General features: G+C 40.3%; 2 long non-coding RNA genes across 2 annotated transcripts in view; one reads left to right on the top strand and one right to left on the bottom strand.

Annotated features, from left to right (window-relative positions):
- Window positions 1-13,515, bottom strand: part of LOC129619730 (uncharacterized) — a 416,113-nt gene that overhangs the window by 206,336 nt on the left and 196,262 nt on the right. The gene's annotated exons all lie outside the window — the stretch shown is intronic.
- Window positions 2,821-13,136, top strand: LOC129619734 (uncharacterized). Its single transcript, XR_008698068.1, has 3 exons — window positions 2,821-3,272; window positions 6,828-6,928; window positions 12,173-13,136. It is a non-coding gene; the product is annotated as an uncharacterized LOC129619734 (long non-coding RNA).

The raw sequence follows: 13,515 nt of genomic DNA, 5'->3' as shown, positions 1-13,515 counted from the left end.
GTTGTTACAAAACATTGAGTAGAGTTCCCTGTGCTACCCAGTAGGCCCTTGTTGATTACCTGTTTTATATGAAATTATATGCTCTTTGATCAACATCTCCACATTTCTCCCATCCCCCAGCAACCACCATTCTACTCTCTGGTGAGTTTGATTGTTTAGATTTCACATGTAAATGAGATGATACAGTATTTATCTTTCTCTGTCTGGCATATTTCACTTAGCCTAATAGGTTTCTTGGGTAGACAGTCAGCTACTTCTCTTGGCCTATGCAGGCGTGATTGGAGATGAGCAGAATCTGGATCATAACCTAAGTATCCTACATGGAACATCACACTGTATATGTGGAAGTATTTTAAAGTCAATTATAAATGTCATAGCAATTCCATAGCAAATCTAATCTCAGGTATTTGTCTTTATCTCAGAACTTTTACCCCAATTCCAGGCTCATAAGCAAATGATTACAACAAAAACTGAACTTGCCCAAACCGAACTCACATTTATTCCTTCCCCAATCCCCAAACTTTCCTTCTTCATGTTTCCCACTCCTTTGTAGTAGTGCATGATCAGTTACCCCCTTATTCAGACTCTTACACACATGTAATCACTCAACAAATACTGTCAGCATTGAAGCCAAATTCTTTAAATCCCAACTCTATCATTTACTAGCTATGTGACCCTGTGGAAATTTCTTAACCTCTCTGAACCTCAATTCCCTCATCTTTAAAACAAGAATAATAACATCTGCTCCACAGGTTTAATGTAAGGTTGAAATGACATAAAGTAAGTAAAATATATAACATAAGGCTTGGAACACAATAAAGACTCAAGAAACATTAGTTTTCTTCCTTAACTCTTTCTCTCACACCATTGCCATCCTTTAGTGATTGAGTCTGTGCCTTTAAAGTAATTAATAATTAATTCATTCAATAAATATTCATTTATTCTCTCATAGCTTCCCTGGTGGCTCAGATGGTAAAGACTCTGCCTGCAATGCAGGAGACCTGGGTTCAATCCCTGGGTTGGGAAGATCCCCTGGAAAAGGAAATGGTAACCCAACTCCGGTATTCTTGCCTGGAGAACCCCACGGACAGAGGAGCCTGGTGGGCTACGGTCCACAGGATCGATCGCAAAGAGTCAGACACGACTGAGCAACTAAGACAACACAAACTATTCTCTCATATTTTTAAAAGGTACTCAAAATGCTGGGAACACAGCTGAGAGAGAGAGAGAGAGAATACAGGTATTAGGTTACATCTTATACTCTGTATCCAACAGGCATAGAATACTGCCTTGCACATAGTAGGTGCTTAATAATTGTGGTTGGTGGCAGTGCTGTGATAAGCCTAATAATGCTTTCTTCTTTCACTGATTCTTTCGCACTGTTGCACTCTTTACACACAAAGTCAGTACAATTTTATTAAGGCTCATATTTTTGTTGGGGAAGAAGCTTTGGGAGCTTCAGTTATTGACTCAGCAAACCACAGGATGTCTGTGCACAGAGCAGACCACAGTGGTCTGGTGGCAAGCTTGCATGGACATGTACACCCTGGGACCCTCCAGAGCTTCCAGTTACCCCGTGTGACCTTTCACCACCTCAGCAGTAACACAGAATCTATGCTTTCACTGATTTTTGAGCCCTTAAAATCCCTCTCAAATCCCTCCTATTTAACAATTACAGTTTCATAAAGAGAAACCTTCAATTTAAAATGGAAATAATGAGAAAAGTGTGCAGTAAATGTTTATTGTGTGACTCTTGCCTCTGAACTCAAGACCAAGTGAACTTTCTGTTTTCCAAAATCAGAATTCACAGTTCTTATAGAAATGTAAAGAGAAGGCCATTTGAATGCACATAATTCACTACCTTTTCTGGACCGGAACATAGCAACAGTATTTTTTTTTCTCTCTCCTGAAAATATCCTACACTTGAAAGAAAACTGTTGTTTGTTTTTAACAAAGTGAAATAACTACCCTCAAAGATAAAGGACCAGTGAAACTGAAAAGTGAAAGTGTTAGCTGCTCAGTCATGTTCGACTCCTTGTAACCCCTTGGACTGTAGCCTGCCAGGCTCCTCTGTCTGTGAAATTCTCCAGGCAAGAACACTGGAGTAGCTAGCCATTCCCTTCTCCAGGGGATCTTCCTGACCCAGCTTTCGAACCCAGGTCTTCTGGATTGAGGAGGATACTTTACCATCTGAGTCCCCCAGGAAGCCCAAAATAAAGGATCAAACAATTCATATATCTAGAAATAATATTAGATTTAGGATTAAGATCCACACTTCAATGACATAGTGTTTAAAATGGCAATTTTAAAGAAATTTGGAAATAATTTGATATTTTTTGGTGGTATGGGGTTCTCAGGAGGAGAAATTCAGGAGCTGTGCTTATTGATTGGCTTGGTGTTCATTAAATTTCAGGAAAAAACTTCTTCCAGGGTTGATTTTCAACATCTTTCACATTCTAGTGATCACTCTTGTATATGTTGAGTTCATGAGGTCAAAACATTTTGCAAGAAGAAAACATTCAGGTAGAGACATGGAAGATGGAGCTAGGCATTGAGTTGCAAAAACTTTTCAATCAAACCCAAACCAGGTTCCTTAATTTTTCAAACCTGTGCATGTTAAGAAAATGTAATCCACATGTGTTTTATTCACTTACAATGAAATCATGGAATCGTTAAAAACAGCTGTTTAATGTCAAAAAAAAAAAAACACCTCATTTCAATGTTTTAGCTTCCTCCAGTCAAAACCAGAGCTGCGTTTCTCCATCAGAAATTGATTTGAGGATCAAAGGCTGAGATTCAGTTCAAAACTCTAAACCTCTTCTTCTGAGGTGAATGTTTAAAATCCATCAAAAGAGCTGTCCCTCCCAGAGAACTCATAAACTGGGGAGAGATTTTTCTCTTTTAAGTCTGTTTGACCATAGGATTGGGGGCAATTTTTATTTGGGGACATTTGAAATGTCAAAAGTCTTTTGTTTTTCACAAAGCAATAAGGCAAAGGCAAAACCAGTGTGGTGGTGTGCTTTTCCTTCTGTGAGATCAGGTCAGTGCACCAAATATCAGTTAAGTAGTTTAGTGTTGCTTTAGTCAGGGTTTTCCAGAGATACAGAACCAATAGGATACATGTGTTTATCTATAAAGAGATTTATGGTAAGGAACTGGCTCTCATGACTATGGAGGCTGAGAAGTTGCAAGATGGGCAGTCTGCAAGATGGAGACCGTGTTTGTAATTCCCCTATGAGTTCAACAGCCTGAGAACTACGTGAGCTGATGGTGTAAGTTCCAGGCTGAAAGCCTGCAGGCTCAGGTTCCAAAAAGGGCTGACGTTTCAGTCCATGTCTGAAGGCTGAGAAAGACCAATTTTCCAGCTCAAACACTCAGGCAAGATGACTTTCCTCTTATTCAGGCCTTTTCTTCTTGTCAGCTCTTCAGCTGATGAGGTGAGGTCTAACTACATGACAGAGGGCAATCTACTTAACTCAGTCAATGGTTTCAGGTATTAAGGTCCTCCAGAAACCCTCTCATAGACACATACAGAATAATGTTTGGCAAAATGTCTCGGCACCCTGTGGCTCAGTCAAGACATAAATTTGACCACCATAAGTAAGTTCTAGAACAGCTTTAATCACTGAAAATGCCATGCTAATGATGTGCGCTTTTTTCTTGAAAAAACTAATAGTCTAAAAAAGGCAGTCAAGCTCATAAATATGAAATTTCAGTGCAAGGTGATAAATCCAGTAATGTACGGGCACAAGTGAGAATGATTAACTCCATTGAGGTCCAATAAGAAGCGTTAGGTACCTGGTGGGAAAATGTTGAAAAACAAAAATTTGTGTTTTTTTTCACTTTACATGACTTCTATGTGGTTCAAATAACTTAATAATACTAGTTTGTATTTATTAAGCTGCCACTCTGTGCTTGGTAGAGTGGCTAGGCACTTCTTCTTGAATCCTCACAGCCTGGTAAGGGCCTTGTAATATCATTGTATTATTGAACAAAATGAGATCAGGAAAGTTAAATGGCTTTTCCTAGTTTTCCTAGTGGGATTCAAATCCAGGGTCACTTGGTTGATTCCAAACTTAATGCCCTTTTCATTATTCCACACAGCTTTTCCCTTAAGGGTGTTTACCATAAGACTTGTCACTTTACTTTTTGAATAAAAAGTGTTCTGAACTCTGAAAATAGAAGGGACAATCGGATCGAGTATCAGCTCTGTTGGGGAAGAAATTGATTGCTGCCCTAATATTATCAGGGGAATCCTGGCAGATTTCTTAGTGATTAAATTAGAGGTAAAATAGATGGTAATACCAGACCACCTGACCTACCCCTTGAGAAACCTATATGCAGGTCAGGAAGCAACAGTTAGAACTGGACATGGAACAAAAGACTGGTTCCAAATAGGAAAAGGAGTACGCCAAGGCTGTATATTGTCACCCTGCTTATTTAACTTCTATGCAGAGTACATCATGAGAAATGCTGGGCTGGAAGAAGCACAAGCTGGAATCAAGATTGCCAGGAGAAATATCAATCACCTCAGATATGCAGATGACACCACCCTTATGGCAGAAAGTGAAGAGGAACTCAAAAGCCTCTTGATGAAAGTAAAAGAAGAGAGTGAAAAAGTTGGCTTAAAGCTCAACCTTCAGAAAACGAAGATGATGACATCCGGTCCCATCACTTCATGGCAAATAGATGGGGAAACAGTGTCAGACTTTATTTTTTGGTCTCCAAAATCACTGCAGATGGTGCTTGCAGCCATGAAATTAAAAGACGCTTATTCCTTGGAAGGAAAGTTATGACTAACCTAGACAAATGGCAACCCACTCCAGTGCTCTTGCCTGGAAAATACCATGGCGGAGGAGCCTGGTAGGCTGCAGTCCATGGGGTCACTAGGAGTCGGACATGACTGAGCGACTTCACTTTCACTTTTCACTTTCATGCATTGGAGAAGGAAATGGCAACCCACTCCAGTATTCTTGCCTGGAGAATCCCAGGGACGGGGAAGCCTGGTGGGCAGCCTTCTATGGGGTCGCACAAAGTCGGACACTACTGAAGCAACTTAGCAGCAGCAGCAGCAGCAGACAGCATATTACAAAGCAGAGACATTACTTTGTCAACAAAGGTCCATCTAGTCAAGGCTACGGTTTTTCCAGTGGTCATGTATGGATGTGAGAGTTGGACTATAAAGAAAGCTGAGTGCTGAAGAATTGATGTTTTTGAACTGTCATGTTGGAGAAGACTCTTGAGAGTCCCTTGGGCTGCAAGGAGATCCAACTGGTCCATCCTAAAGAAGATCAGTCCTGGGTGTTCATTGGAAGGACTGATGTTGAAGCTGAAAGTCCAATACTTTGGCCACCTGATGCGAAGAGCTGACTCATTTGAAAAGACCCTGATGCTGGGAAAGATTGAAGGCAGCAGGAGGAGAAGGGGACAATAGAAGATGAGATGGTTGGATGGCATAACCGACTCAATGGACATGAGTTTGGATAAACTCTGAAAGTTGGTGATGGACAGGGAGGCCTGGCGTGCTGCAGTTCATGGAGTCGTAAAGAGTGGGACACAACTGAGCGACTAAACTGACCAGAGGGAGTAGCAATGGAAGCAGCAGGATTCTCCACTAGAAAATGCATGTGTAAACATCAGCGGTTGGTTAGAAGACTGCTTCTTAAATAAAATACCAGCAGCAAGCACTGAAGGAAATGGCAACTTTCCTGGGCAGCCAGTCCCAGAGTAAAATGCGGCCCACCTGGGTGGGGTCCACTGGAGACTCCGGACTGTCAGGGTCACAGCTCTGGCCTGGCCATACCTTGGCTGGCCAAGACCGTATTCTAGAAGTTTATTTTTGAAGACAAACAAAACAAATCAAAGCAAAAATATTTTTTGTCACATCCTCTTGTATACAGTCTACACTCACATTCACTCATTTGTGAATATACATGAATTAAAACAGGTGCATAGTAAAGTCCATTTTTTGACAGGAAAAAAAAAGATAAAGGGTAATTAACACTCAGAGGAAAATGAATAGATGATACCTGAAAATATAGACTACTGAGGGAATGAGGAATAGGATGAGAAAGTTCAATGGGTAGGAAGGATGAATGCGTGAAATCTGGCTGGTGTCAGCCGCACCATCTGTACCCAGTCACTGACTGCTTCAGGGAAGACTTTCAGGCGGATGGCTGTAACTTCTGACCCATCTACCCTTGATCCAACTTTCAAGAGTTTTCGTTGGGTTTTGTTGTTGTTTTAAATCCCCAGTATGTGAAGTAGTGACACTAAAATCTTCCATTCTGTCAGTTATTGGAGGTTGCGTGAGATAACTCATTGCAGATTGGAAATCATAAACGTTTGAATCCTGGGCTCAAATCCTGGCTTTCTCCCCTACTGGATGGAAATCTCTCCACGTTATAGTTACCTTTTTAGTTATTGCCAATGTGACAGTAGGTGGCTAATACTATCCACCTCATGAGACTTGTATGGGGAGCAGAGCAGCTTAAAGCAAACAAAATCCTGGCTCACAGAATATACTCAGCTAAGGCTGCTTGGGAGTAATTATTAATTTCAAGATGGTCAATACCAAGATATGAGAGAACACCATGAAATGACTCAGCAGGCCTTGAATTTACTGTTTTACTTAGAAAAATAAATAAATAAAAGAGCACAGAAAGAACAGGAACAAGTGCTTTCTTGATAAGGTGGCCTCAAACACTATGCTCTGGTCTGTAAGGAATATTTTTTTTTTTCCTTTCTGAAGCGTCTCTTAAATACTTATAGTGCTCTTCTTTTCTTATGCACACATATCAATGGGAAATTCATACGTCGAAAAACAGGCTCCTTTGTGAGACCAAGAGTCAAACTTTTCACTCCAGTAAACGAGTGCTCAGAGGATGACCTTAAATTCACCACAGGCAGAGGAAGATAACTGAAAACTGTAAGTATAGAAATAATCTATTTTTAGTTTCTACATGCCTTAGCATAATACACAACATGTTACTTTCTAGAATTTATCATGCTAACAATACCACTTTTGTGGAATTGACTCCTATGTGATCTGTTGGTCCTGTTTGAATAGTATTGTGAAATACTGAAAAATCACTTAATATCTCTAAGCACTAGTATGAACCTTGGAAATAATAATATCTATTTCACAGTGTTATTGTGCATATTAAATAAAATAATTGTCAAAATATTAAGCATATTGTTTGAAATGTAGTAGGCCGTGTTCATAGCGTTAGAAAACGAGACTTAGAAACCTAATGTCCTTTTGGCTTGTGGTTAGTTGCTCAGTCATATCTGACTCTTTGCGACCCTATGGACTGCAGCCCACCAGGCTCCTCTGTTCATTGGATTTCCCAGACAAGAGTAGTGGAGTGGTTTGTCATTTCTTCTCCAGGGGATCTTCCAGACAAGGGATGGAACGTGCATCTCCTATATTGGCAGGTGGATTCTTTATCACTGCTGACTTGTCTTGCTTCTAATTTCTTCTAATTCAGTAGATTTTCAAAAATATAATTTAATATTTTATCTCCATGACAGTAAAGTCAAATAATCAAATATCTCTAATAGCTTTCCATAAACTGTCTTCCTTACTTTTTGGGAAATAACCTAGATCAAATCATTGATGTAGGAGTCCTTAGAGTCCAAAATAGTGAGATAATTTTGCAGGGAAGTCATTATTAAAGAGAAATCAACATAAAAAAAAATAAATAAAATATATCTTAATTATAAAGCAAGCAGGAATAAATATAGATCACTTTAGACCCTGAGTTGTAGACATATGATGAGTGTTTGTAGGTGAGAAGTACATCGAAAGTATATAAAGGACAGAGTTTCTTTTCCATCACATAAGAAATATCAAGGCTGTTGCAACAGTCTTCTCATGACTAGAATCATAGTACAAAGCCAAACCAAAGAATATTCTACTCTAGGAATTATGCTTTATTTTCATCTCTCCTTTCCCTGCACTGTTACAATGAGGTGATGAGTTCCAGCTTGCCATGTGAAGGAGGTTGGGAGATGAGAGAAAGGAGAAAAAATTTATTTAAAAAGATGAGCTATTTGCAACAACATGAATAGACCCTGAGGGCATTATGCTAAATGAAATAATTCAGACAGAGAAAGACAAGTGGGCTATGATCTCACAAGTGGAATCTTGAAAAATAAAACAAAACCAAAACCAAACTTGTAGATACAGAGAGCAGATTGGTGGTTTCAGAGGGAGGTGGGCAAAATGGGTGAAGGGGGTCAAAGTTACAAACTTCCAGTTATAAAATAAATAAGCCTTGGGGATGTGATGTGCAGCATGGTGACTGTAGTTAATAATACAGTATTGCATATTTGAAAGTTGCTGAGAGAGTAGATCTCTTTAAAAATATTTATTTGTTTTTGACTGTGCTGGCTCCTCATTGCCGTGCAGGCTTTCTCTAGTTGTGGTGAGCAGGGGTTACTCTCTAGTTGCAGTACATGGGCTTCTCATTGCAGTGACTTCTCTTGCTGGGGAACACAGGCTATGGACGTGCGGGCTTCAGTCGTTGTGGCTCATGGGCTCAGCAGTGGCAGTTGCCAGGCTTTAGAGTACAGGCTCAGTAGTTGTGGTGTACTGGACGACTGGACGTAGTTGCTGCAAGGCATGTGAGGTCTTCCTGGACCAGGGATCAAATCTGCATTTCCTGCATTGGCAGGCAGATTTTTAACCACTGAACCACCAGGAAATTCCGAATAGACTTTTTTTTTTAAACAATATTTAACAGTTTATTGAGTCCTGGAGAATAACTGGATAGTTAATTCCACACATTTTTGGTGAAGTCTGAAAGGATGAATGTATATGTGCTCATTCACTCAGCCATGTCTGCTTCTTTATGACCCTATGGGCCATAGCACACCAGGCTCTTCACACCATGGTATTCTCCAGGCAAGAATAGTGGAGTGGGTTGCCATGCCCTCCTCCAAGGTGTCTTCCTGACCCAGAAATCGAACCACGCCAAGAGTGGATCTTCAATGTTCTCATCATAAGGAAAAAAAGTGTTTGCAGCTTGTAAGGTGACAGGTATTAACTAGACTTTGTGGTGATCATTTCACAATGTTTGCATATTTCTAATCATTATGTTGTGTACCTGAAACAATATAATGTTAGATGTCAATTATATCACAATTGAAAAAACAAAAACAAATCATTTCCTGATCAGCTATCTGATCACACCTTCAGCAGCTCAGCCCACTTCCCTATACTCACTTCTGTCTAGCTTTGTTGATTCTTCTCTGTGAAACACCATTTTCTGTGTGACCTTTGAGATGCTTATAGATGTCATGTGTGGAGCCTTCCTCCCTTGCAAATAGTCTCCCTTCCCCACTTATATTTATTGCCCACCACTGCAATAATCTTCTCAAATAGTCTCTCTCACACACACAAGAAAAAGTCCTGTTGGAAATCTTGGGTCAGTATCTGAATAAGGTAAAAAAGCATTAAAACTGTCCACGATGGCATTAATAACATTTGAAAAGATGCAAATCACCAGGTTGGTTCTGATCACTAGAAAACATTGGGTATACTTCTGTGTGTGGCACTATACAGAGAACACTAAACAGAGATGTCTAGCTACACATGTGTAATTCTAGGCTACTTTTGATGACAGCATTGTTAAGTCCAGGAAGCCCAGAGTTCTGCTTGTTCAGGTGTGCCTGGTGTAGGAGGGGACTCAGGGAGTAAGTGACACCACCCTGTAAAGTTGGAAGCATGTCCAGGCATCCAGAGAGACTGCCAGTTAGAGACTCTGATACTGATCAAAAGAAATCCGGGAGAAACAACTGCTGAGAAAGAGGCTGTTGAGGCTCTTTTCTAATCCATGTTTCAGAGGGCAGGTGACAAGTACCTCCTGCTCCTCTATGGGAAAGCAAGTCTAGGGTGTGTAACGTTCCTTAGGCACTGAACAGACAGTTTAAGAGATGCGTATTTATCCATGCAAACAAACAAGGTAACCTCTTAAAAGATGCTATATAATTTGAAACATGTTGAAGATAGTTTTTGAAAGAATGTTTGATTTGATAAATTCTAACAAAAAAGGAGCACCTTTAAGTAGGGGAGAGGTAGAACAATGTTTTTTTTCTTTGTGTTCCCATGTTTCTCCAGGGTCACAGAAAAGTTGTCTTTTAAAGGAATACATCATAGCTTTTTCTATGACTTCTTAAACTAAGATGGTACAATTACTTCTGAGGAGTCTCATAATAGAGACTCAAGTACTAAGATAAAAATGAGTTTCTATTGCTACTTGTACCTAACTATGTAATGGCATTTACAACCCTAGTAAAGACAGCACGATAGAAGAGGCCCTTGTTAAAACATAGATAAAATGCCTGACTGTTCTTGAATACATGTATTCCATCATAGAAAAAGAAAATCACGTATCGTTTTCTTATACAGGCATACTTTTTAACATTTAGAAAGGTCTGATTTTTCTTTGTAAAATGTCAGTTTTTAAAATAACTGTAAAGCTGCTTTTTCATTGCTGGCACTCATAATAATTTGCAGAGTCAAATAATTACCCAGTTTGATACTGCTTCTAGATCTAGGAAACAAAAGTTGCAAGTCATTCATGTTCTAAGATGTTACAACTCTAAGAGCCTTGATAATTTTTTCCTAAAATTGAAATTGGTTAAAAAGTTTAGGGATCAGTTGGAAATTTGTAGATCAAATGACTAAACCAATTTACGTGACCAGTGACTTTAGGTGCAGGAGATGAAATGCAGGGTAGACCACCAGTACCTCTGGGGCCAGTGTGCTAGGCAGGCGGTGCGCCTGCCAGTTCGAGAACCCCTTCTGAGAAAAGTGCCAAATACAGAATGAATCTTATGCCCATATGGCTATTTGGTAATGTGATTACCCACCACCTTGGTAGGTACTTTATCCAAGCTGGAGGTGACCCAGAAGTTGAGCTGTTTCAGTAAATGTGGGGTTATATCTTGGCCAGTGACTGTCTGACCCGGTCAGCCCTTCAACCTGCACTCCCGACTTGCTGAATCAGACACTGAATCAGCAATCTGTCTTAACAAGCACTCCAGGTGATTCTGACGCATGCTAAATTTGAGAACCACTGCTCTGGACTCTGAAGCACAGAGGAGGGGTATTTAATTCATTGTGGGTAGTCAGGAATGGCTTCTGGAGTGGACAGTCATTAATTGGGACAGAAATACAGCAGGGGGAGAAACTTGGAAAGAGTGTTCTTAAAAATGCGAGCAATTTAAGAAAAAGTATGATGGGAATTGTTCCATAAAAGATGTTCTGAAAATAGCATATAAAGCACAGACATGGAGGGAAAGACAGAAAGTTGTAGGTCAACTTGCTGTGAGCCTTGTGCACCTAATACAAACTCTTTGGCATCTTTGATGAGCCTCTTAAATATGGAGTCGATATTTTATAAAGAGGCCAGAGAAAACACTGTTATAAAAAGTAAGACATGGTAGAGTTATACAGGAGACAATAGACTCAATAGCACCTTAAGAGGTATAATTACCAGGGTTTGGCACTTGCTTGAAAGAAGCAGGGAGAGAATAATAGGATGACTACCAGCTTTCTAGAATGGGCGAGGAGAGGGCGGCACTGTTACCAAATGAGTTACGATCCGTAGGAGGAGAGCGTGTACGTGTGTTCAGGCAGGTTGAGTTTGAGTTGCTACAGGACCACCAAAAGGACGTTGCTGTTCATTTCTAGATTGAATATTCATATTTAAGCCCTAAAGAAAGGCCAGACTTAAGGTCGAGTAGTACATATGGTTATTAAAACCAGAAGAATGGATAAACTTCCTCCAGGGTACAATGTGAAACTATAGATATTTTGTTTTCCTTAACTATTGATTCTAACCTCTTCATAATCTATACAAACAATTGATCCTTTTTTCAGAGAAATGCATTCACAGGTAAAAACTTTGCATACAATGCCTGGATTCAAGGGCTTCTGAAAGCTCCTCCTGCCATGTCCAGGGATCCAAGTAGACGCTTGGATGTAAAATTTCAGTTGCCTTAGCAATGGTGATTAAAATAGTACCAGCCCATAGTACATGTTGTGCTTAGTGGGCTTCCCTGATGGCTCAGCAGGTACAGAATCTGCCTGCAAGGCAGGAGACCTGGGTTCGATTGATACATTAGATAACAGAATTAAGAAAATAGGTGCTTATTATTTCAGGTCTCCAACTGCTGCTGCTGCTAAGTCGCTTCAGCCGTGTCCACCTCTGTGCGACTCCATAGACGGCAGCCCACCAGGCTCCCCCGTCCCTGGGATTCTCCAGGCAAGAACACTGGAGTGGGTTGCCATTTCCTTCTCCAATGCATGAAAGTGAAAAGTGAAAGTGAAGTCGCTCAGTCGTGTCTGACTCTTCGCAACCCCGTGGACTGCAGCCTACCAAGGCTCCCCCTTCCCTGGGATTTTCCAGGCAAGAGTACTGGAGTGGGGTGCCACTGCCTTCTCTGCAGGTCTCCAAAAACCAACCTAAATTCTCTCATTTTAATTTCTCTCTCTCATTTGCCTCTTTCTTTACTCTATTCATGAAACATATACTGTTCCCTTTAGGGAAGAACAAACAAAGTAAAGCAAAATAAGTCTTTCTGGCCTTGCAGTCTATACCCCTTTGACCTGCATGCTGCCACTGGCTTTGTTTCTTATGTATCAAAATCCACTACAGAATCACCCACAGAATACTGGGAAAAAGCCATGGTCAAGTCATACTTTTTGAAGTCATAGTTTTGAAATATATGGCCTCAGCTTTTGTATCTTAACTTCCAGAGTCCAGTTTTCTCAGCTATAAGGGTTAATGATTTCTATGTTACAGAATAGCATCAAGATTAAATAATGTAGATTTTGCAGAGATATTAATCAGAGTGCTCTGGACACAGCAGATCTTCCCCTAGATCCTGATCAATGCGAGAGTCTGAGGGACATGTCTGTAAGGAATGACTAAGTATTATTAGGCTGCTAAACCATCCCAGGACTTTTAACTAGATGAAGGAAAAAAAAAAAAAAATTACCAGCTCTCTTCTCAGAGAACATGCTTGCCTGTGGTTGGAAGAAAATACTTTGATAAGCTGCAGTGGAGTGTGAGGTGAGATGCCTCCTACCCTCAAGGAGTATTTTGAATAAAAACAGATGGTCATTAAACTGAGTCCCTGGGAGGGTGGGTTCAATTTAAAAGGGAGCTTTACTTTGTTCTATAGGTTATGCACAACTTGAGCCATCTCCCATCCCTGCCTGACTCGAACCTTCCCCATCCTGCCCCATGCAGCTCAGAGCCTCTTCTCTAAATAAAATTTAAATGTTTTTAAAATAGTCAATTAATATTCTGCAAATTTGATGACTACCTGCATCCCTGAATGTTTGTTCCCATATCTTAGTGTTGCTAAGATGGGGGTTAGTTGTGAGGGTACCATTAGGGTGTGTCACGCTTCTCAGAAGTCTTATTACATTTCAGAGCTAGGGTTTGCTCTAATTTTGTTTTGAATCTCAGCAGAATGGACACCATGTTCCTAGAAAAT

Source organism: Bubalus kerabau, chromosome 9 (genome assembly GCF_029407905.1).
Source record: "Bubalus kerabau isolate K-KA32 ecotype Philippines breed swamp buffalo chromosome 9, PCC_UOA_SB_1v2, whole genome shotgun sequence".
Taxonomy (NCBI): domain Eukaryota; kingdom Metazoa; phylum Chordata; class Mammalia; order Artiodactyla; family Bovidae; genus Bubalus; species Bubalus kerabau.
Note: the sequence above shows the minus strand (reverse complement) of the source record. Positions and strands in the feature narration are given on the sequence as shown.